Source organism: Schistocerca serialis, chromosome 1 (assembly GCF_023864345.2).
Source record: "Schistocerca serialis cubense isolate TAMUIC-IGC-003099 chromosome 1, iqSchSeri2.2, whole genome shotgun sequence".
In the NCBI taxonomy this organism is placed as follows: Eukaryota; Metazoa; Arthropoda; class Insecta; order Orthoptera; family Acrididae; genus Schistocerca; species Schistocerca serialis.
Genome location: NC_064638.1, coordinates 151,524,012 through 151,545,582, shown reverse-complemented (window position 1 = coordinate 151,545,582; position 21,571 = coordinate 151,524,012). Strand labels below are relative to the sequence as shown.

The 21,571-nt window shown below is 44.0% G+C and overlaps 16 non-coding genes across 16 annotated transcripts; all 16 read right to left on the bottom strand.

Moving 5' to 3' along the window:
• Positions 1 to 925: 925 nt before the first annotated feature.
• Trnar-ucu (transfer RNA arginine (anticodon UCU)) lies at positions 926 to 998 on the bottom strand. The gene has a single exon. It is a non-coding gene; the product is annotated as a tRNA-Arg (tRNA).
• Positions 999 to 2,225: 1,227 nt separating this feature from the next.
• On the bottom strand, positions 2,226 to 2,298 carry Trnat-ugu (transfer RNA threonine (anticodon UGU)). Its single transcript has one exon. It is a non-coding gene; the product is annotated as a tRNA-Thr (tRNA).
• Positions 2,299 to 3,524: 1,226 nt separating this feature from the next.
• On the bottom strand, positions 3,525 to 3,597 carry Trnar-ucu (transfer RNA arginine (anticodon UCU)). The gene has a single exon. It is a non-coding gene; the product is annotated as a tRNA-Arg (tRNA).
• A 1,227-nt stretch (positions 3,598 to 4,824) lies between these two features.
• Positions 4,825 to 4,897, bottom strand: Trnar-ucu (transfer RNA arginine (anticodon UCU)). The gene has a single exon. It is a non-coding gene; the product is annotated as a tRNA-Arg (tRNA).
• A 1,227-nt stretch (positions 4,898 to 6,124) lies between these two features.
• On the bottom strand, positions 6,125 to 6,197 carry Trnar-ucu (transfer RNA arginine (anticodon UCU)). The gene has a single exon. It is a non-coding gene; the product is annotated as a tRNA-Arg (tRNA).
• Positions 6,198 to 7,424: 1,227 nt separating this feature from the next.
• Positions 7,425 to 7,497, bottom strand: Trnar-ucu (transfer RNA arginine (anticodon UCU)). The gene has a single exon. It is a non-coding gene; the product is annotated as a tRNA-Arg (tRNA).
• A 1,227-nt stretch (positions 7,498 to 8,724) lies between these two features.
• Trnar-ucu (transfer RNA arginine (anticodon UCU)) lies at positions 8,725 to 8,797 on the bottom strand. Its single transcript has one exon. It is a non-coding gene; the product is annotated as a tRNA-Arg (tRNA).
• Positions 8,798 to 10,024: 1,227 nt separating this feature from the next.
• On the bottom strand, positions 10,025 to 10,097 carry Trnar-ucu (transfer RNA arginine (anticodon UCU)). Its single transcript has one exon. It is a non-coding gene; the product is annotated as a tRNA-Arg (tRNA).
• A 1,227-nt stretch (positions 10,098 to 11,324) lies between these two features.
• Trnar-ucu (transfer RNA arginine (anticodon UCU)) lies at positions 11,325 to 11,397 on the bottom strand. Its single transcript has one exon. It is a non-coding gene; the product is annotated as a tRNA-Arg (tRNA).
• A 1,227-nt stretch (positions 11,398 to 12,624) lies between these two features.
• Trnar-ucu (transfer RNA arginine (anticodon UCU)) lies at positions 12,625 to 12,697 on the bottom strand. The gene has a single exon. It is a non-coding gene; the product is annotated as a tRNA-Arg (tRNA).
• A 1,227-nt stretch (positions 12,698 to 13,924) lies between these two features.
• Trnar-ucu (transfer RNA arginine (anticodon UCU)) lies at positions 13,925 to 13,997 on the bottom strand. Its single transcript has one exon. It is a non-coding gene; the product is annotated as a tRNA-Arg (tRNA).
• Positions 13,998 to 15,224: 1,227 nt separating this feature from the next.
• Positions 15,225 to 15,297, bottom strand: Trnar-ucu (transfer RNA arginine (anticodon UCU)). Its single transcript has one exon. It is a non-coding gene; the product is annotated as a tRNA-Arg (tRNA).
• Positions 15,298 to 16,524: 1,227 nt separating this feature from the next.
• On the bottom strand, positions 16,525 to 16,597 carry Trnar-ucu (transfer RNA arginine (anticodon UCU)). The gene has a single exon. It is a non-coding gene; the product is annotated as a tRNA-Arg (tRNA).
• Positions 16,598 to 17,824: 1,227 nt separating this feature from the next.
• Positions 17,825 to 17,897, bottom strand: Trnar-ucu (transfer RNA arginine (anticodon UCU)). Its single transcript has one exon. It is a non-coding gene; the product is annotated as a tRNA-Arg (tRNA).
• A 1,227-nt stretch (positions 17,898 to 19,124) lies between these two features.
• Trnar-ucu (transfer RNA arginine (anticodon UCU)) lies at positions 19,125 to 19,197 on the bottom strand. Its single transcript has one exon. It is a non-coding gene; the product is annotated as a tRNA-Arg (tRNA).
• A 1,227-nt stretch (positions 19,198 to 20,424) lies between these two features.
• Positions 20,425 to 20,497, bottom strand: Trnar-ucu (transfer RNA arginine (anticodon UCU)). The gene has a single exon. It is a non-coding gene; the product is annotated as a tRNA-Arg (tRNA).
• Between the last annotated feature and the right edge of the window lie 1,074 nt (positions 20,498 to 21,571).

Genomic DNA, 21,571 nt, shown 5'->3' with positions numbered 1-21,571 from the left:
GTGTGCCCTGTTAGCACATTTACCAGGAACGTTAGCTGCATCACCTCCCTGGCAATTTCATGCCGTCGTCGAAGCGTCAGCCATTGCTTGGTGACAGTGTGTTTCGATGAGACGTGGACAGATGATGCATCTCTCTCGCCGTCAGTTATAGGCGGGAATCATACTTAATGTAGTTTTCTGCAAGCGTCAGCGGAGCGTCAGACATCTCTGTTTGGTCTTCTCCCTTCATGTATCCAGCAAGCCCCCTCCTGACAGTCTCCAATAAAAGCCCCCTGTGCTGAAGCGAAAATTGCCGCCGTTTCTATAGATACAGAGTGCCATTGTTTAATGGGAACAGTTAAGGACCCATAGCACAATATCTTCTTATGAAACAGTCTACTTTTCTCACTTGTGGCAGAGGAAACTGAAACGAAAATTGCCGCCGTTTCTATAGATACAGAGTGCCATTGTTTAATGGGATCAGTTAAGGACCCATAGTACAATATCTTGTTGTGAAACAGTCTACTTTTCTCACTTGTGGCAGAGGAAACTGAAACCCTCTCACCTTGGGCTGGAAGAATTAAAGATCATGACTGGGATTACGTACATTGACTCGTGAAGTAATACAAACTTATTTCACTCTTCATTGTATTTGCTTCTGTACAAAATGTGCGTTCTATTGCTATATTTCTATCTGTAGGTAAAAATTGGGCATTGAAAGAAAATTTGCGTGAACAGGCACGTGAAGATATGATTCCGTTTGTACAGCATTTACACATAATAGCGTCATGGATAACAGATCTACGAGAATTTTGCTTGTGTGTGTAAGGTCAACATATTTAAGCATAGAACTGAGGTCACAACAATTTTCACCTTTTGAAGACGCTTGTGGTTACCCATATGTCAATACCCATCTCGTGATCGGCATATATTTTTAAAAATTGCCCGTCCCTTGTGGGGATCGAACCCACGACCTTTGGATTAGAAGTCCAACGCGCTATCCTCTGCGCCAAAGGGACAATGTCCAAGCGACTGGCTCAGATGTCAGAGATTCTGCAAGGCACGACCCATGCTACATGTCTCGCGTTACTTTTCTGATAGGCTTACTTTCATATTTCTCTGAAGCAATTACATCAAAGACTCATTATTTATGTAACAGACACGATACATCGCTCCGAATCGCTCTATTTACCATGGCCCTACTGATTGAAACACCTGCGTATTGACAGAGTTGCTCTGTACAATCGTAGTAACACAGTCCTGCTATTACATTCGCTCACGTGCGCTGCTTACAGATAAGTGGGAATTACGCTCTTTAGAACAGCATCCACTCACAAAGTGGTAAACGACACACTGGAAACACTGTATGATTAGTCACATTTTTTGACTTTGGTTGACTGCTGTGTCACAGCCGGTCCCCATCATATGTATACACTCCAACGGACGTGTGTGCCCTGTTAGCACATTTACCAGGAACGTTAGCTGCATCACCTCCCTGGCAATTTCATGCCGTCCTCGAAGCGTCAGCCATTGCTTGGTGATAGTGTGTTTCGATGAGACGTGGACAGATGATGCATCTCTCTCGCCGTCAGTTATAGGCGGGAATCATACTTAATGTAGTTTTCTGCAAGCGTCAGCGGAGCGTCAGACATCTCTGTCTGGTCTTCTCCCTTCATGTATCCAGCAAGCCCCCTCCTGACAGTCTCCAATAAAAGCCCCCTGTGCTGAAGCGAAAATTGCCGCCGTTTCTATAGATACAGAGTGCCATTGTTTAATGGGAACAGTTAAGGACCCATAGTACAATATCTTGTTGTGAAACAGTCTACTTTTCTCACTTGTGGCAGAGGAAACTGAAACCCTCTCACCTTGGGCTGGAAGAATTAAAGATCATGACTGGGATTACGTACATTGACTCGTGAAGTAATACAAACTTATTTCTCTCTTCATTGTATTTGCTTCTGTACAAAATGTGCGTTCTATTGCTATATTTCTATCTGTAGGTAAAAATTGGGCATTGAAAGAAAATTTGCGTGAACAGGCACGTGAAGATATGGTTCCGTTTGTACAGCATTTACACATAACAGCGTCATGGATAACAGATCTACGAGAATTTTGCTTGTGTGTGTAAGGTCAACATATTTAAGCATAGAACTGAGGTCACAACAATTTTCACCTTTTGAAGACGCTTGTGGTTACCCATATGTCAATACCCATCTCGTGATCGGCACATATTTTTAAAAATTGCCCGTCCCTTGTGGGGATCGAACACACGACCTTTGGATTACAAGTCCAACGCGCTATCCTCTGCGCCAAAGGGACACTGTCCAAGCGACGGGCTCAGATGTCAGAGATTCTGCAAGACATGACCCGTGCTACAAGTCTCGCGTTACTTTTCTGATAGGCTTACTTTCATATTTCTCTGAAGCAATTACATCAAAGACTCATTATTTATGTAACAGACACGATACATCGCTCCGAATCGCTCTATTTACCATGGCCCTACTGATTGAAACACCTGCGTATTGACAGAGTTGCTCTGTACAATCGTAGTAACACAGTCCTGCTATTACATTCGCTCACGTGCGCTGCTTACAGATAAGTGGGAATTACGCTCTTTAGAACAGCATCCACTCACAAAGTGGTAAACGACACACTGGAAACACTGTATGATTAGTCACATTTTTTGACTTTGGTTGACTGCTGTGTCACAGCCGGCCCCATCATATGTATACACTCCAACGGACGTGTGTGCCCTGTTAGCACATTTACCAGGAACGTTAGCTGCATCACCTCCCTGGCAATTTCATGCCGTCCTCGAAGCGTCAGCCATTGCTTGGTGACAGTGTGTTTCGATGAGACGTGGACAGATGATGCATCTCTCTCGCCGTCAGTTATAGGCGGGAATCATACTTAATGTAGTTTTCTGCAAGCGTCAGCGGAGCGTCAGACATCTCTGTCTGGTCTTCTCCCTTCATGTATCCAACAAGCCCCCTCCTGACAGTCTCCAATAAAAGCCCCCTGTGCTGAAGCGAAAATTGCCGCCGTTTCTATAGATACAGAGTGCCATTGTTTAATGGGAACAGTTAAGGACCCATAGTACAATATCTTGTTGTGAAACAGTCTACTTTTCTCACTTGTGGCAGAGGAAACTGAAACCCTCTCACCTTGGGCTGGAAGAATTAAAGATCATGACTGGGATTACGTACATTGACTCGTGAAGTAATACAAACTTATTTCACTCTTCATTGTATTTGCTTCTGTACAAAATGTGCGTTCTATTGCTATATTTCTATCTGTAGGTAAAAATTGGGCATTGAAAGAAAATTTGCGTGAACAGGCACGTGAAGATATGGTTCCGTTTGTACAGCATTTACACATAACAGCGTCATGGATAACAGATCTACGAGAATTTTGCTTGTGTGTGTAAGGTCAACATATTTAAGCATAGAACTGAGGTCACAACAATTTTCACCTTTTGAAGACGCTTGTGGTTACCCATATGTCAATACCCATCTCGTGATCGGCACATATTTTTAAAAATTGCTCGTCCCTTGTGGGGATCGAACCCACGACCTTTGGATTAGAAGTCCAACGCGCTATCCTCTGCGCCAAAGGGACACTGTCCAAGCGACGGGCTCAGATGTCAGAGATTCTGCAAGACATGACCCGTGCTACAAGTCTCGCGTTACTTTTCTGATAGGCTTACTTTCATATTTCTCTGAAGCAATTACATCAAAGACTCATTATTTATGTAACAGACACGATACATCGCTCCGAATCGCTCTATTTACCATGGCCCTACTGATTGAAACACCTGCGTATTGACAGAGTTGCTCTGTACAATCGTAGTAACACAGTCCTGCTATTACATTCGCTCACGTCCGCTGCTTACAGATAAGTGGGAATTACGCTCTTTAGAACAGCATCCACTCACAAAGTGGTAAACGACACACTGGAAACACTGTATGATTAGTCACATTTTTTGACTTTGGTTGACTGCTGTGTCACAGCCGGTCCCCATCATATGTATACACTCCAACAGACGTGTGTGCCCTGTTAGCACATTTACCAGGAACGTTAGCTGCATCACCTCCCTGGCAATTTCATGCCGTCCTCGAAGCGTCAGCCATTGCTTGGTGACAGTGTGTTTCGATGAGACGTGGACAGATGATGCATCTCTCTCGCCGTCAGTTATAGGCGGGAATCATACTTAATGTAGTTTTCTGCAAGCGTCAGCGGAGCGTCAGACATCTCTGTCTGGTCTTCTCCCTTCATGTATCCAGCAAGCCCCCTCCTGACAGTCTCCAATAAAAGCCCCCTGTGCTGAAGCGAAAATTGCCGCCGTTTCTATAGATACAGAGTGCCATTGTTTAATGGGAACAGTTAAGGACCCATAGTACAATATCTTGTTGTGAAACAGTCTACTTTTCTCACTTGTGGCAGAGGAAACTGAAACACTCTCACCTTGGGCTGGAAGAATTAAAGATCATGACTGGGATTACGTACATTGACTCGTGAAGTAATACAAACTTATTTCACTCTTCATTGTATTTGCTTCTGTACAAAATGTGCGTTCTATTGCTATATTTCTATCTGTAGGTAAAAATTGGGCATTGAAAGAAAATTTGCGTGAACAGGCACGTGAAGATATGGTTCCGTTTGTACAGCATTTACACATAACAGCGTCATGGATAACAGATCTACGAGAATTTTGCTTGTGTGTGTAAGGTCAACATATTTAAGCATAGAACTGAGGTCACAACAATTTTCACCTTTTGAAGACGCTTGTGGTTACCCATACGTCAATACCCATCTCGTGATCGGCACATATTTTTAAAAATTGCCCGTCACTTGTGGGGATCGAACCCACGACCTTTGGATTAGAAGTCCAACGCGCTATCCTCTGCGCCAAAGGGACACTGTCCAAGCGACGGGCTCAGATGTCAGAGATTCTGCAAGACATGACCCGTGCTACATGTCTCGCGTTACTTTTCTGATAGGCTTACTTTCATATTTCTCTGAAGCAATTACATCAAAGACTCATTATTTATGTAACAGACACGATACATCGCTCCGAATCGCTCTATTTACCATGGCCCTACTGATTGAAACACCTGCGTATTGACAGAGTTGCTCTGTACAATCGTAGTAACACAGTCCTGCTATTTCATTCGCTCACGTGCGCTGCTTACAGATAAGTGGGAATTACGCTCTTTAGAACAGCATCCACTCACAAAGTGGTAAACGACACACTGGAAACACTGTATGATTAGTCACATTTTTTGACTTTGGTTGACTGCTGTGTCACAGCCGGTCCCCATCATATGTATACACTCCAACGGACGTGTGTGCCCTGTTAGCACATTTACCAGGAACGTTAGCTGCATCACCTCCCTGGCAATTTCATGCCGTCCTCGAAGCGTCAGCCATTGCTTGGTGACAGTGTGTTTCGATGAGACGTGGACAGATGATGCATCTCTCTCGCCGTCAGTTATAGGCGGGAATCATACTTAATGTAGTTTTCTGCAAGCGTCAGCGGAGCGTCAGACATCTCTGTCTGGTCTTCTCCCTTCATGTATCCAGCAAGCCCCCTCCTGACAGTCTCCAATAAAAGCCCCCTGTGCTGAAGCGAAAATTGCCGCCGTTTCTATAGATACAGAGTGCCATTGTTTAATGGGAACAGTTAAGGACCCATAGTACAATACCTTGTTGTGAAACAGTCTACTTTTCTCACTTGTGGCAGAGGAAACTGAAACCCTCTCACCTTGGGCTGGAAGAATTAAAGATCATGACTGGGATTACGTACATTGACTCGTGAAGTAATACAAACTTATTTCACTCTTCATTGTATTTGCTTCTGTACAAAATGTGCGTTCTATTGCTATATTTCTATCTGTAGGTAAAAATTGGGCATTGAAAGAAAATTTGCGTGAACAGGCACGTGAAGATATGGTTCCGTTTGTACAGCATTTACACATAACAGCGTCATGGATAACAGATCTACGAGAATTTTGCTTGTGTGTGTAAGGTCAACATATTTAAGCATAGAACTGAGGTCACAACAATTTTCACCTTTTGAAGACGCTTGTGGTTACCCATATGTCAATACCCATCTCGTGATCGGCACATATTTTTAAAAATTGCCCGTCCCTTGTGGGGATCGAACCCACGACCTTTGGATTAGAAGTCCAACGCGCTATCCTCTGCGCCAAAGGGACACGGTCCAAGCGACGGGCTCAGATGTCAGAGATTCTGCAAGACATGACCCGTGCTACATGTCTCGCGTTACTTTTCTGATAGGCTTACTTTCATATTTCTCTGAAGCAATTACATCAAAGACTCATTATTTATGTAACAGACACGATACATCGCTCCGAATCGCTCTATTTACCATGGCCCTACTGATTGAAACACCTGCGTATTGACAGAGTTGCTCTGTACAATCGTAGTAACACAGTCCTGCTATTTCATTCGCTCACGTGCGCTGCTTACAGATAAGTGGGAATTACGCTCTTTAGAACAGCATCCACTCACAAAGTGGTAAACGACACACTGGAAACACTGTATGATTAGTCACATTTTTTGACTTTGGTTGACTGCTGTGTCACAGCCGGTCCCCATCATATGTATACACTCCAACGGACGTGTGTGCCCTGTTAGCACATTTACCAGGAACGTTAGCTGCATCACCTCCCTGGCAATTTCATGCCGTCGTCGAAGCGTCAGCCATTGCTTGGTGACAGTGTGTTTCGATGAGACGTGGACAGATGATGCATCTCTCTCGCCGTCAGTTATAGGCGGGAATCATACTTAATGTAGTTTTCTGCAAGCGTCAGCGGAGCGTCAGACATCTCTGTCTGGTCTTCTCCCTTCATGTATCCAGCAAGCCCCCTCCTGACAGTCTCCAATAAAAGCCCCCTGTGCTGAAGCGAAAATTGCCGCCGTTTCTATAGATACAGAGTGCCATTGTTTAATGGGAACAGTTAAGGACCCATAGTACAATATCTTGTTGTGAAACAGTCTACTTTTCTCACTTGTGGCAGAGGAAACTGAAACCCTCTCACCTTGGGCTGGAAGAATTAAAGATCATGACTGGGATTACGTACATTGACTCGTGAAGTAATACAAACTTATTTCACTCTTCATTGTATTTGCTTCTGTACAAAATGTGCGTTCTATTGCTATATTTCTATCTGTAGGTAAAAATTGGGCATTGAAAGAAAATTTGCGTGAACAGGCACGTGAAGATATGGTTCCGTTTGTACAGCATTTACACATAACAGCGTCATGGATAACAGATCTACGAGAATTTTGCTTGTGTGTGTAAGGTCAACATATTTAAGCATAGAACTGAGGTCACAACAATTTTCACCTTTTGAAGACGCTTTTGGTTACCCATATGTCAATACCCATCTCGTGATCGGCACATATTTTTAAAAATTGCCCGTCCCTTGTGGGGATCGAACCCACGACCTTCGGATTAGAAGTCCAACGCGCTATCCTCTGCGCCAAAGGGACACTGTCCAAGCGACGGGCTCAGATGTCAGAGATTCTGCAAGACATGACCCGTGCTACAAGTCTCGCGTTACTTTTCTGATAGGCTTACTTTCATATTTCTCTGAAGCAATTACATCAAAGACTCATTATTTATGTAACAGACACGATACATCGCTCCGAATCGCTCTATTTACCATGGCCCTACTGATTGAAACACCTGCGTATTGACAGAGTTGCTCTGTACAATCGTAGTAACACAGTCCTGCTATTACATTTGCTCACGTGCGCTGCTTACAGATAAGTGGGAATTACGCTCTTTAGAACAGCATCCACTCACAAAGTGGTAAACGACACACTGGAAACACTGTATGATTAGTCACATTTTTTGACTTTGGTTGACTGCTGTGTCACAGCCGGTCCCCATCATATGTATACACTCCAACGGACGTGTGTGCCCTGTTAGCACATTTACCAGGAACGTTAGCTGCATCACCTCCTTGGCAATTTCATGCCGTCCTCGAAGCGTCAGCCATTGCTTGGTGACAGTGTGTTTCGATGAGACGTGGACAGATGATGCATCTCTCTCGCCGTCAGTTATAGGCGGGAATCATACTTAATGTAGTTTTCTGCAAGCGTCAGCGGAGCGTCAGACATCTCTGTCTGGTCTTCTCCCTTCATGTATCCAGCAAGCCCCCTCCTGACAGTCTCCAATAAAAGCCCCCTGTGCTGAAGCGAAAATTGCCGCCGTTTCTATAGATACAGAGTGCCATTGTTTAATGGGAACAGTTAAGGACCCATAGTACAATATCTTGTTGTGAAACAGTCTACTTTTCTCACTTGTGGCAGAGGAAACTGAAACCCCCTCACCTTGGGCTGGAAGAATTAAAGATCATGACTGGGATTACGTACATTGACTCGTGAAGTAATACAAACTTATTTCACTCTTCATTGTATTTGCTTCTGTACAAAATGTGCGTTCTATTGCTATATTTCTATCTGTAGGTAAAAATTGGGCATTGAAAGAAAATTTGCGTGAACAGGCACGTGAAGATATGGTTCCGTTTGTACAGCATTTACACATAACAGCGTCATGGATAACAGATCTACGAGAATTTTGCTTGTGTGTGTAAGGTCAACATATTTAAGCATAGAACTGAGGTCACAACAATTTTCACCTTTTGAAGACGCTTGTGGTTACCCATATGTCAATACCCATCTCGTGATCGGCACATATTTTTAAAAATTGCCCGTCCCTTGTGGGGATCGAACCCACGACCTTTGGATTAGAAGTCCAACGCGCTATCCTCTGCGCCAAAGGGACACTGTCCAAGCGACGGGCTCAGATGTCAGAGATTCTGCAAGACATGACCCGTGCTACAAGCCTCGCGTTACTTTTCTGATAGGCTTACTTTCATATTTCTCTGAAGTAATTACATCAAAGACTCATTATTTATGTAACAGACACGATACATCGCTCCGAATCGCTCTATTTACCATGGCCCTACTGATTGAAACACCTGCGTATTGACAGAGTTGCTCTGTACAATCGTAGTAACACAGTCCTGCTATTACATTCGCTCACGTGCGCTGCTTACAGATAAGTGGGAATTACGCTCTTTAGAACAGCATCCACTCACAAAGTGGTAAACGACACACTGGAAACACTATATGATTAGTCACATTTTTTGACTTTGGTTGACTGCTGTGTCACAGCCGGTCCCCATCATATGTATACACTCCAACGGACGTGTGTGCCCTGTTAGCACATTTACCAGGAACGTTAGCTGCATCACCTCCCTGGCAATTTCATGCCGTCCTCGAAGCGTCAGCCATTGCTTGGTGACAGTGTGTTTCGATGAGACGTGGACAGATGATGCATCTCTCTCGCCGTCAGTTATAGGCGGGAATCATACTTAATGTAGTTTTCTGCAAGCGTCAGCGGAGCGTCAGACATCTCTGTCTGGTCTTCTCCCTTCATGTATCCAGCAAGCCCCCTCCTGACAGTCTCCAATAAAAGCCCCCTGTGCTGAAGCGAAAATTGCCGCCGTTTCTATAGATACAGAGTGCCATTGTTTAATGGGAACAGTTAAGGACCCATAGTACAATATCTTGTTGTGAAACAGTCTACTTTTCTCACTTGTGGCAGAGGAAACTGAAACCCTCTCACCTTGGGCTGGAAGAATTAAAGATCATGACTGGGATTACGTACATTGACTCGTGAAGTAATACAAACTTATTTCACTCTTCATTGTATTTGCTTCTGTACAAAATGTGCGTTCTATTGCTATATTTCTATCTGTAGGTAAAAATTGGGCATTGAAAGAAAATTTGCGTGAACAGGCACGTGAAGATATGGTTCCGTTTGTACAGCATTTACACATAACAGCGTCATGGATAACAGATCTACGAGAATTTTGCTTGTGTGTGTAAGGTCAACATATTTAAGCATAGAACTGAGGTCAGAACAATTTTCACCTTTTGAAGACGCTTGTGGTTACCCATATGTCAATACCCATCTCGTGATCGGCACATATTTTTAAAAATTGCCCATCCCTTGTGGGGATCGAACCCACGACCTTTGGATTAGAAGTCCAACGCGCTATCCTCTGCGCCAAAGGGACACTGTCCAAGCGACGGGCTCAGATGTCAGAGATTCTGCAAGACATGACCCGTGCTACATGTCTCGCGTTACTTTTCTGATAGGCTTACTTTCATATTTCTCTGAAGCAATTACATCAAAGACTCATTATTTATGTAACAGACACGATACATCGCTCCGAATCGCTCTATTTACCATGGCCCTACTGATTGAAACACCTGCGTATTGACAGAGTTGCTCTGTACAATCGTAGTAACACAGTCCTGCTATTTCATTCGCTCACGTGCGCTGCTTACAGATAAGTGGGAATTACGTTCTTTAGAACAGCATCCACTCTCAAAGTGGTAAACGACACACTGGAAACACTGTATGATTAGTCACATTTTTTGACTTTGGTTGACTGCTGTGTCACAGCCGGTCCCCATCATATGTATACACTCCAACGGACGTGTGTGCCCTGTTAGCACATTTACCAGGAACGTTAGCTGCATCACCTCCCTGGCAATTTCATGCCGTCCTCGAAGCGTCAGCCATTGCTTGGTGACAGTGTGTTTCGATGAGACGTGGACAGATGATGCATCTCTCTCGCCGTCAGTTATAGGCGGGAATCATACTTAATGTAGTTTTCTGCAAGCGTCAGCGGAGCGTCAGACATCTCTGTCTGGTCTTCTCCCTTCATGTATCCAGCAAGCCCCCTCCTGACAGTCTCCAATAAAAGCCCCCTGTGCTGAAGCGAAAATTGCCGCCGTTTCTATAGATACAGAGTGCCATTGTTTAATGGGAACAGTTAAGGACCCATAGTACAATATCTTGTTGTGAAACAGTCTACTTTTCTCACTTGTGGCAGAGGAAACTGAAACCCTCTCACCTTGGGCTGGAAGAATTAAAGATCATGACTGGGATTACGTACATTGACTCGTGAAGTAATACAAACTTATTTCACTCTTCGTTGTATTTGCTTCTGTACAAAATGTGCGTTCTATTGCTATATTTCTATCTGTAGGTAAAAATTGGGCATTGAAAGAAAATTTGCGTGAACAGGCACGTGAAGATATGGTTCCGTTTGTACAGCATTTACACATAACAGCGTCATGGATAACAGATCTACGAGAATTTTGCTTGTGTGTGTAAGGTCAACATATTTAAGCATAGAACTGAGGTCACAACAATTTTCACCTTTTGAAGACGCTTGTGGTTACCCATATGTCAATACCCATCTCGTGATCGGCACATATTTTTAAAAATTGCCCGTCCCTTGTGGGGATCGAACCCACGACCTTCGGATTAGAAGTCCAACGCACTATCCTCTGCGCCAAAGGGACACTGTCCAAGCGACCGGCTCAGATGTCAGAGATTCTGCAAGACATGACCCGTGCTACAAGTCTCGCGTTACTTTTCTGATAGGCTTACTTTCATATTTCTCTGAAGCAATTACATCAAAGACTCATTATTTATGTAACAGACACGATACATCGCTCCGAATCGCTCTATTTACCATGGCCCTACTGATTGAAACACCTGCGTATTGACAGAGTTGCTCTGTACAATCGTAGTAACACAGTCCTGCTATTACATTTGCTCAAGTGCGCTGCTTACAGATAAGTGGGAATTACGCTCTTTAGAACAGCATCCACTCACAAAGTGGTAAACGACACACTGGAAACACTGTATGATTAGTCACATTTTTTGACTTTGGTTGACTGCTGTGTCACAGCCGGTCCCCATCATATGTATACACTCCAACGGACGTGTGTGCCCTGTTAGCACATTTACCAGGAACGTTAGCTGCATCACCTCCTTGGCAATTTCATGCCGTCCTCGAAGCGTCAGCCATTGCTTGGTGACAGTGTGTTTCGATGAGACGTGGACAGATGATGCATCTCTCTCGCCGTCAGTTATAGGCGGGAATCATACTTAATGTAGTTTTCTGCAAGCGTCAGCGGAGCGTCAGACATCTCTGTCTGGTCTTCTCCCTTCATGTATCCAGCAAGCCCCCTCCTGACAGTCTCCAATAAAAGCCCCCTGTGCTGAAGCGAAAATTGCCGCCGTTTCTATAGATACAGAGTGCCATTGTTTAATGGGAACAGTTAAGGACCCATAGTACAATATCTTGTTGTGAAACAGTCTACTTTTCTCACTTGTGGCAGAGGAAACTGAAACCCTCTCACCTTGGGCTGGAAGAATTAAAGATCATGACTGGGATTACGTACATTGACTCGTGAAGTAATACAAACTTATTTCACTCTTCGTTGTATTTGCTTCTGTACAAAATGTGCGTTCTATTGCTATATTTCTATCTGTAGGTAAAAATTGGGCATTGAAAGAAAATTTGCGTGAACAGGCACGTGAAGATATGGTTCCGTTTGTACAGCATTTACACATAACAGCGTCATGGATAACAGATCTACGAGAATTTTGCTTGTGTGTGTAAGGTCAACATATTTAAGCATAGAACTGAGGTCACAACAATTTTCACCTTTTGAAGACGCTTGTGGTTACCCATATGTCAATACCCATCTCGTGATCGGCACATATTTTTAAAAATTGCCCGTCCCTTGTGGGGATCGAACCCACGACCTTCGGATTAGAAGTCCAACGCACTATCCTCTGCGCCAAAGGGACACTGTCCAAGCGACCGGCTCAGATGTCAGAGATTCTGCAAGACATGACCCGTGCTACAAGTCTCGCGTTACTTTTCTGATAGGCTTACTTTCATATTTCTCTGAAGCAATTACATCAAAGACTCATTATTTATGTAACAGACACGATACATCGCTCCGAATCGCTCTATTTACCATGGCCCTACTGATTGAAACACCTGCGTATTGACAGAGTTGCTCTGTACAATCGTAGTAACACAGTCCTGCTATTACATTTGCTCAAGTGCGCTGCTTACAGATAAGTGGGAATTACGCTCTTTAGAACAGCATCCACTCACAAAGTGGTAAACGACACACTGGAAACACTGTATGATTAGTCACATTTTTTGACTTTGGTTGACTGCTGTGTCACAGCCGGTCCCCATCATATGTATACACTCCAACGGACGTGTGTGCCCTGTTAGCACATTTACCAGGAACGTTAGCTGCATCACCTCCTTGGCAATTTCATGCCGTCCTCGAAGCGTCAGCCATTGCTTGGTGACAGTGTGTTTCGATGAGACGTGGACAGATGATGCATCTCTCTCGCCGTCAGTTATAGGCGGGAATCATACTTAATGTAGTTTTCTGCAAGCGTCAGCGGAGCGTCAGACATCTCTGTCTGGTCTTCTCCCTTCATGTATCCAGCAAGCCCCCTCCTGACAGTCTCCAATAAAAGCCCCCTGTGCTGAAGCGAAAATTGCCGCCGTTTCTATAGATACAGAGTGCCATTGTTTAATGGGAACAGTTAAGGACCCATAGTACAATATCTTGTTGTGAAACAGTCTACTTTTCTCACTTGTGGCAGAGGAAACTGAAACACTCTCACCTTGGGCTGGAAGAATTAAAGATCATGACTGGGATTACGTACATTGACTCGTGAAGTAATACAAACTTATTTCACTCTTCATTGTATTTGCTTCTGTACAAAATGTGCGTTCTATTGCTATATTTCTATCTGTAGGTAAAAATTGGGCATTGAAAGAAAATTTGCGTGAACAGGCACGTGAAGATATGGTTCCGTTTGTACAGCATTTACACATAACAGCGTCATGGATAACAGATCTACGAGAATTTTGCTTGTGTGTGTAAGGTCAACATATTTAAGCATAGAACTGAGGTCACAACAATTTTCACCTTTTGAAGACGCTTGTGGTTACCCATATGTCAATACCCATCTCGTGATCGGCACATATTTTTAAAAATTGCCCGTCCCTTGTGGGGATCGAACCCACGACCTTTGGATTAGAAGTCCAACGCGCTATCCTCTGCGCCAAAGGGACACTGTCCAAGTGACGGGCTCAGATGTCAGAGATTCTGCAAGACATGACCCGTGCTACATGTCTCGCGTTACTTTTCTGATAGGCTTACTTTCATATTTCTCTGAAGCAATTACATCAAAGACTCATTATTTATGTAACAGACACGATACATCGCTCCGAATCGCTCTATTTACCATGGCCCTACTGATTGAAACACCTGCGTATTGACAGAGTTGCTCTGTACAATCGTAGTAACACAGTCCTGCTATTACATTCGCTCACGTGCGCTGCTTACAGATAAGTGGGAATTACGCTCTTTAGAACAGCATCCACTCACAAAGTGGTAAACGACACACTGGAAACACTGTATGATTAGTCACATTTTTTGACTTTGGTTGACTGCTGTGTCACAGCCGGTCCCCATCATATGTATACACTCCAACGGACGTGTGTGCCCTGTTAGCACATTTACCAGGAACGTTAGCTGCATCACCTCCCTGGCAATTTCATGCCGTCGTCGAAGCGTCAGCCATTGCTTGGTGACAGTGTGTTTCGATGAGACGTGGACAGATGATGCATCTCTCTCGCCGTCAGTTATAGGCGGGAATCATACTTAATGTAGTTTTCTGCAAGCGTCAGCGGAGCGTCAGACATCTCTGTCTGGTCTTCTCCCTTCATGTATCCAGCAAGCCCCCTCCTGACAGTCTCCAATAAAAGCCCCCTGTGCTGAAGCGAAAATTGCCGCCGTTTCTATAGATACAGAGTGCCATTGTTTAATGGGAACAGTTAAGGACCCATAGTACAATATCTTGTTGTGAAACAGTCTACTTTTCTCACTTGTGGCAGAGGAAACTGAAACCCTCTCACCTTGGGCTGGAAGAATTAAAGATCATGACTGGGATTACGTACATTGACTCGTGAAGTAATACAAACTTATTTCACTCTTCATTGTATTTGCTTCTGTACAAAATGTGCGTTCTATTGCTATATTTCTATCTGTAGGTAAAAATTGGGCATTGAAAGAAAATTTGCGTGAACAGGCACGTGAAGATATGGTTCCGTTTGTACAGCATTTACACATAACAGCGTCATGGATAACAGATCTACGAGAATTTTGCTTGTGTGTGTAAGGTCAACATATTTAAGCATAGAACTGAGGTCACAACAATTTTCACCTTTTGAAGACGCTTGTGGTTACCCATATGTCAATACCCATCTCGTGATCGGCACATATTTTTAAAAATTGCCCGTCCCTTGTGGGGATCGAACCCACGACCTTTGGATTAGAAGTCCAACGCGCTATCCTCTGCGCCAAAGGGACACTGTCCAAGCGACGGGCTCAGATGTCAGAGATTCTGCAAGACATGACCCGTGCTACATGTCTCGCGTTACTTTTCTGATAGGCTTACTTTCATATTTCTCTGAAGCAATTACATCAAAGACTCATTATTTATGTAACAGACACGATACATCGCTCCGAATCGCTCTATTTACCATGGCCCTACTGATTGAAACACCTGCGTATTGACAGAGTTGCTCTGTACAATCGTAGTAACACAGTCCTGCTATTACATTCGCTCACGTGCGCTGCTTACAGATAAGTGGGAATTACGCTCTTTAGAACAGCATCCACTCACAAAGTGGTAAACGACACACTGGAAACACTGTATGATTAGTCACATTTTTTGACTTTGGTTGACTACTGTGTCACAGCCGGTCCCCATCATATGTATACACTCCAACGGACGTGTGTGCCCTGTTAGCACATTTACCAGGAACGTTAGCTGCATCACCTCCCTGGCAATTTCATGCCGTCGTCGAAGCGTCAGCCATTGCTTGGTGACAGTGTGTTTCGATGAGACGTGGACAGATGATGCATCTCTCTCGCCGTCAGTTATAGGCGGGAATCATACTTAATGTAGTTTTCTGCAAGCGTCAGCGGAGCGTCAGACATCTCTGTCTGGTCTTCTCCCTTCATGTATCCAGCAAGCCCCCTCCTGACAGTCTCCAATAAAAGCCCCCTGTGCTGAAGCGAAAATTGCCGCCGTTTCTATAGATACAGAGTGCCATTGTTTAATGGGAACAGTTAAGGACCCATAGTACAATATCTTGTTGTGAAACAGTCTACTTTTCTCACTTGTGGCAGAGGAAACTGAAACCCTCTCACCTTGGGCTGGAAGAATTAAAGATCATGACTGGGATTACGTACATTGACTCGTGAAGTAATACAAACTTATTTCACTCTTCATTGTATTTGCTTCTGTACAAAATGTGCGTTCTATTGCTATATTTCTATCTGTAGGTAAAAATTGGGCATTGAAAGAAAATTTGCGTGAACAGGCACGTGAAGATATGGTTCCGTTTGTACAGCATTTACACATAACAGCGTCATGGATAACAGATCTACGAGAATTTTGCTTGTGTGTGTAAGGTCAACATATTTAAGCATAGAACTGAGGTCACAACAATTTTCACCTTTTGAAGACGCTTGTGGTTACCCATATGTCAATACCCATCTCGTGATCGGCACATATTTTTAAAAATTGCCCGTCCCTTGTGGGGATCGAACCCACGACCTTTGGATTAGAAGTCCAATGCGCTGTCCTCTGCGCCAAAGGGACACTGTCCAAGCAACGGGCTCAGATGTCAGAGATTCTGCAAGACATGACCCGTGCTACAAGTCTCGCGTTACTTTTCTGATAGGCTTACTTTCATATTTCTCTGAAGCAATTACATCAAAGACTCATTATTTATGTAACAGACACGATACATCGCTCCGAATCGCTCTATTTACCATGGCCCTACTGATTGAAACACCTGCGTATTGACAGAGTTGCTCTGTACAATCGTAGTAACACAGTCCTGCTATTACATTCGCTCACGTGCGCTGCTTACAGATAAGTGGGAATTACGCTCTTTAGAACAGCATCCACTCACAAAGTGGTAAACGACACACTGGAAACACTGTATGATTAGTCACATTTTTTGACTTTGGTTGACTGCTGTGTCACAGCCGGTCCCCATCATATGTATACACTCCAACGGACGTGTGTGCCCTGTTAGCACATTTACCAGGAACGTTAGCTGCATCACCTCCCTGGCAATTTCATGCCGTCCTCGAAGCGTCAGCCATTGCTTGGTGACAGTGTGTTTCGATGAGACGTGGACAGATGATGCATCTCTCTCGCCGTCAGTTATAGGCGGGAATCATACTTAATGTAGTTTTCTGCAAGCGTCAGCGGAGCGTCAGACATCTCTGTCTGGTCTTCTCCCTTCATGTATCCAGCAAGCCCCCTCCTGACAGTCTCCAATAAAAGCCCCCTGTGCTGAAGCGAAAATTGCCGCCGTTTCTATAGATACAGAGTGCCATTGTTTAATGGGAACAGTTAAGGACCCATAGTACAATATCTTGTTGTGAAACAGTCTACTTTTCTCACTTGTGGCAGAGGAAACTGAAACCCTCTCACCTTGGGCTGGAAGAATTAAAGATCATGACTGGGATTACGTACATTGACTCGTGAAGTAATACAAACTTATTTCACTCTTCATTGTATTTGCTTCTGTACAAAATGTGCGTTCTATTGCTATATTTCTATCTGTAGGTAAAAATTGGGCATTGAAAGAAAATTTGCGTGAACAGGCACGTGAAGATATGGTTCCGTTTGTACAGCATTTACACATAACAGCGTCATGGATAACAGATCTACGAGAATTTTGCTTGTGTGTGTAAGGTCAACATATTTAAGCATAGAACTGAGGTCACAACAATTTTCACCTTTTGAAGACGCTTGTGGTTACCCATATGTCAATACCCATCTCGTGATCGGCACATATTTTTAAAAACTGCCCGTCCCTTGTGGGGATCGAACCCACGACCTTTGGATTAGAAGTCCAACGCGCTATCCTCTGCGCCAAAGGGACACTGTCCAAGCGACGGGCTCAGATGTCAGAGATTCTGCAAGACATGACCCGTGCTACAAGTCTCGCGTTACTTTTCTGATAGGCTTACTTTCATATTTCTCTGAAGCAATTACATCAAAGACTCATTATTTATGTAACAGACACGATACATCGCTCCGAATCGCTCTATTTACCATGGCCCTACTGATTGAAACACCTGCGTATTGACAGAGTTGCTCTGTACAATCGTAGTAACACAGTCCTGCTATTACATTCGCTCACGTGCGCTGCTTACAGATAAGTGGGAATTACGCTCTTTAGAACAGCATCCACTCACAAAGTGGTAAACGACACACTGGAAACACTGTATGATTAGTCACATTTTTTGACTTTGGTTGACTGCTGTGTCACAGCCGGTCCCCATCATATGTATACACTCCAACGGACGTGTGTGCCCTGTTAGCACATTTACCAGGAACGTTAGCTGCATCACCTCCCTGGCAATTTCATGCCGTCCTCGAAGCGTCAGCCATTGCTTGGTGACAGTGTGTTTCGATGAGACGTGGACAGATGATGCATCTCTCTCGCCGTCAGTTATAGGCGGGAATCATACTTAATGTAGTTTTCTGCAAGCGTCAGCGGAGCGTCAGACATCTCTGTCTGGTCTTCTCCCTTCATGTATCCAGCAAGCCCCCTCCTGACAGTCTCCAATAAAAGCCCCCTGTGCTGAAGCGAAAATTGCCGCCGTTTCTATAGATACAGAGTGCCATTGTTTAATGGGAACAGTTAAGGACCCATAGTACAATATCTTGTTGTGAAACAGTCTACTTTTCTCACTTGTGGCAGAGGAAACCTAAACCCTCTCACCTTGGGCTGGAAGAATTAAAGATCATGACTGGGATTACGTACATTGACTCGTGAAGTAATACAAACTTATTTCACTCTTCATTGTATTTGCTTCTGTACAAAATGTGCGTTCTATTGCTATATTTCTATCTGTAGGTAAAAATTGGGCATTGAAAGAAAATTTGCGTGAACAGGCACGTGAAGATATGGTTCCGTTTGTACAGCATTTACACATAACAGCGTCATGGATAACAGATCTACGAGAATTTTGCTTGTGTGTGTAAGGTCAACATATTTAAGCATAGAACTGAGGTCACAACAATTTTCACCTTTTGAAGACGCTTGTGGTTACCCATATGTCAATACCCATCTCGTGATCGGCACATATTTTTAAAAATTGCCTGTCCCTTGTGGGGATCGAACCCACGTCCTTTGGATTAGAAGTCCAACGCGCTATCCTCTGCGCCAAAGGGACACTGTCCAAGCGACGGGCTCAGATGTCAGAGATTCTGCAAGACATGACCCGTGCTACAAGTCTCGCGTTACTTTTCTGATAGGCTTACTTTCATATTTCTCTGAAGCAATTACATCAAAGACTCATTATTTATGTAACAGACACGATACATCGCTCCGAATCGCTCTATTTACCATGGCCCTACTGATTGAAACACCTGCGTATTGACAGAGTTGCTCTGTACAATCGTAGTAACACAGTCCTGCTATTACATTCGCTCACGTGCGCTGCTTACAGATAAGTGGGAATTACGCTCTTTAGAACAGCATCCACTCACAAAGTGGTAAACGACACACTGGAAACACTGTATGATTAGTCACATTTTTTGACTTTGGTTGACTGCTGTGTCACAGCCGGTCCCCATCATATGTATACACTCCAACGGACGTGTGTGCCCTGTTAGCACATTTACCAGGAACGTTAGCTGCATCACCTCCCTGGCAATTTCATGCCGTCGTCGAAGCGTCAGCCATTGCTTGGTGACAGTGTGTTTCGATGAGACGTGGACAGATGATGCATCTCTCTCGCCGTCAGTTATAGGCGGGAATCATACTTAATGTAGTTTTCTGCAAGCGTCAGCGGAGCGTCAGACATCTCTGTCTGGTCTTCTCCCTTCATGTATCCAGCAAGCCCCCTCCTGACAGTCTCCAATAAAAGCCCCCTGTGCTGAAGCGAAAATTGCCGCCGTTTCTATAGATACAGAGTGCCATTGTTTAATGGGAACAGTTAAGGACCCATAGTACAATATCTTGTTGTGAAACAGTCTACTTTTCTCACTTGTGGCAGAGGAAACTGAAACCCTCTCACCTTGGGCTGGAAGAATTAAAGATCATGACTGGGATTACGTACATTGACTCGTGAAGTAATACAAACTTATTTCACTCTTCATTGTATTTGCTTCTGTACAAAATGTGCGTTCTATTGCTATATTTCTATCTGTAGGTAAAAATTGGGCATTGAAAGAAAATTTGCGTGAACAGGCACGTGAAGATATGGTTCCGTTTGTACAGCATTTACACATAACAGCGTCATGGATAACAGATCTACGAGAATTTTGCTTGTGTGTGTAAGGTCAACATATTTAAGCATAGAACTGAGGTCACAACAATTTTCACCTTTTGAAGACGCTTGTGGTTACCCATATGTCAATACCCATCTCGTGATCAGCACATATTTTTAAAAATTGCCCGTCCCTTGTGGGGATCGAACCCACGACCTTTGGATTAGAAGTCCAACGCGCTATCCTCTGCGCCAAAGGGACACTGTCCAAGCAACGGGCTCAGATGTCAGAGATTCTGCAAGACATGACCCGTGCTACAAGTCTCGCGTTACTTTTCTGATAGGCTTACTTTCATATTTCTCTGAAGCAATTACATCAAAGACTCATTATTTATGTAACAGACACGATACATCGCTCCGAATCGCTCTATTTACCATGGCCCTACTGATTGAAACACCTGCGTATTGACAGAGTTGCTCTGTACAATCGTAGTAACACAGTCCTGCTATTACATTCGCTCACGTGCGCTGCTTACAGATAAGTGGGAATTACGCTCTTTAGAACAGCATCCACTCACAAAGTGGTAAACGACACACTGGAAACACTGTATGATTAGTCACATTTTTTGACTTTGGTTGACTGCTGTGTCACAGCCGGTCCCCATCATATGTATACACTCCAACGGACGTGTGTGCCCTGTTAGCACATTTACCAGGAACGTTAGCTGCATCACCTCCCTGGCAATTTCATGCCGTCCTCGAAGCGTCAGCCATTGCTTGGTGACAGTGTGTTTCGATGAGACGTGGACAGATGATGCATCTCTCTCGCCGTCAGTTATAGGCGGGAATCATACTTAATGTAGTTTTCTGCAAGCGTCAGCGGAGCGTCAGACATCTCTGTCTGGTCTTCTCCCTTCATGTATCCAGCAAGCCCCCTCCTGACAGTCTCCAATAAAAGCCCCCTGTGCTGAAGCGAAAATTGCCGCCGTTTCTATAGATACAGAGTGCCATTGTTTAATGGGAACAGTTAAGGACCCATAGTACAATATCTTGTTGTGAAACAGTCTACTTTTCTCACTTGTGGCAGAGGAAACTGAAACCCTCTCACCTTGGGCTGGAAGAATTAAAGATCATGACTGGGATTACGTACATTGACTCGTGAAGTAATACAAACTTATTTCACTCTTCATTGTATTTGCTTCTGTACAAAATGTGCGTTCTATTGCTATATTTCTATCTGTAGGTAAAAATTGGGCATTGAAAGAAAATTTGCGTGAACAGGCACGTGAAGATATGGTTCCGTTTGTACAGCATTTACACATAACAGCGTCATGGA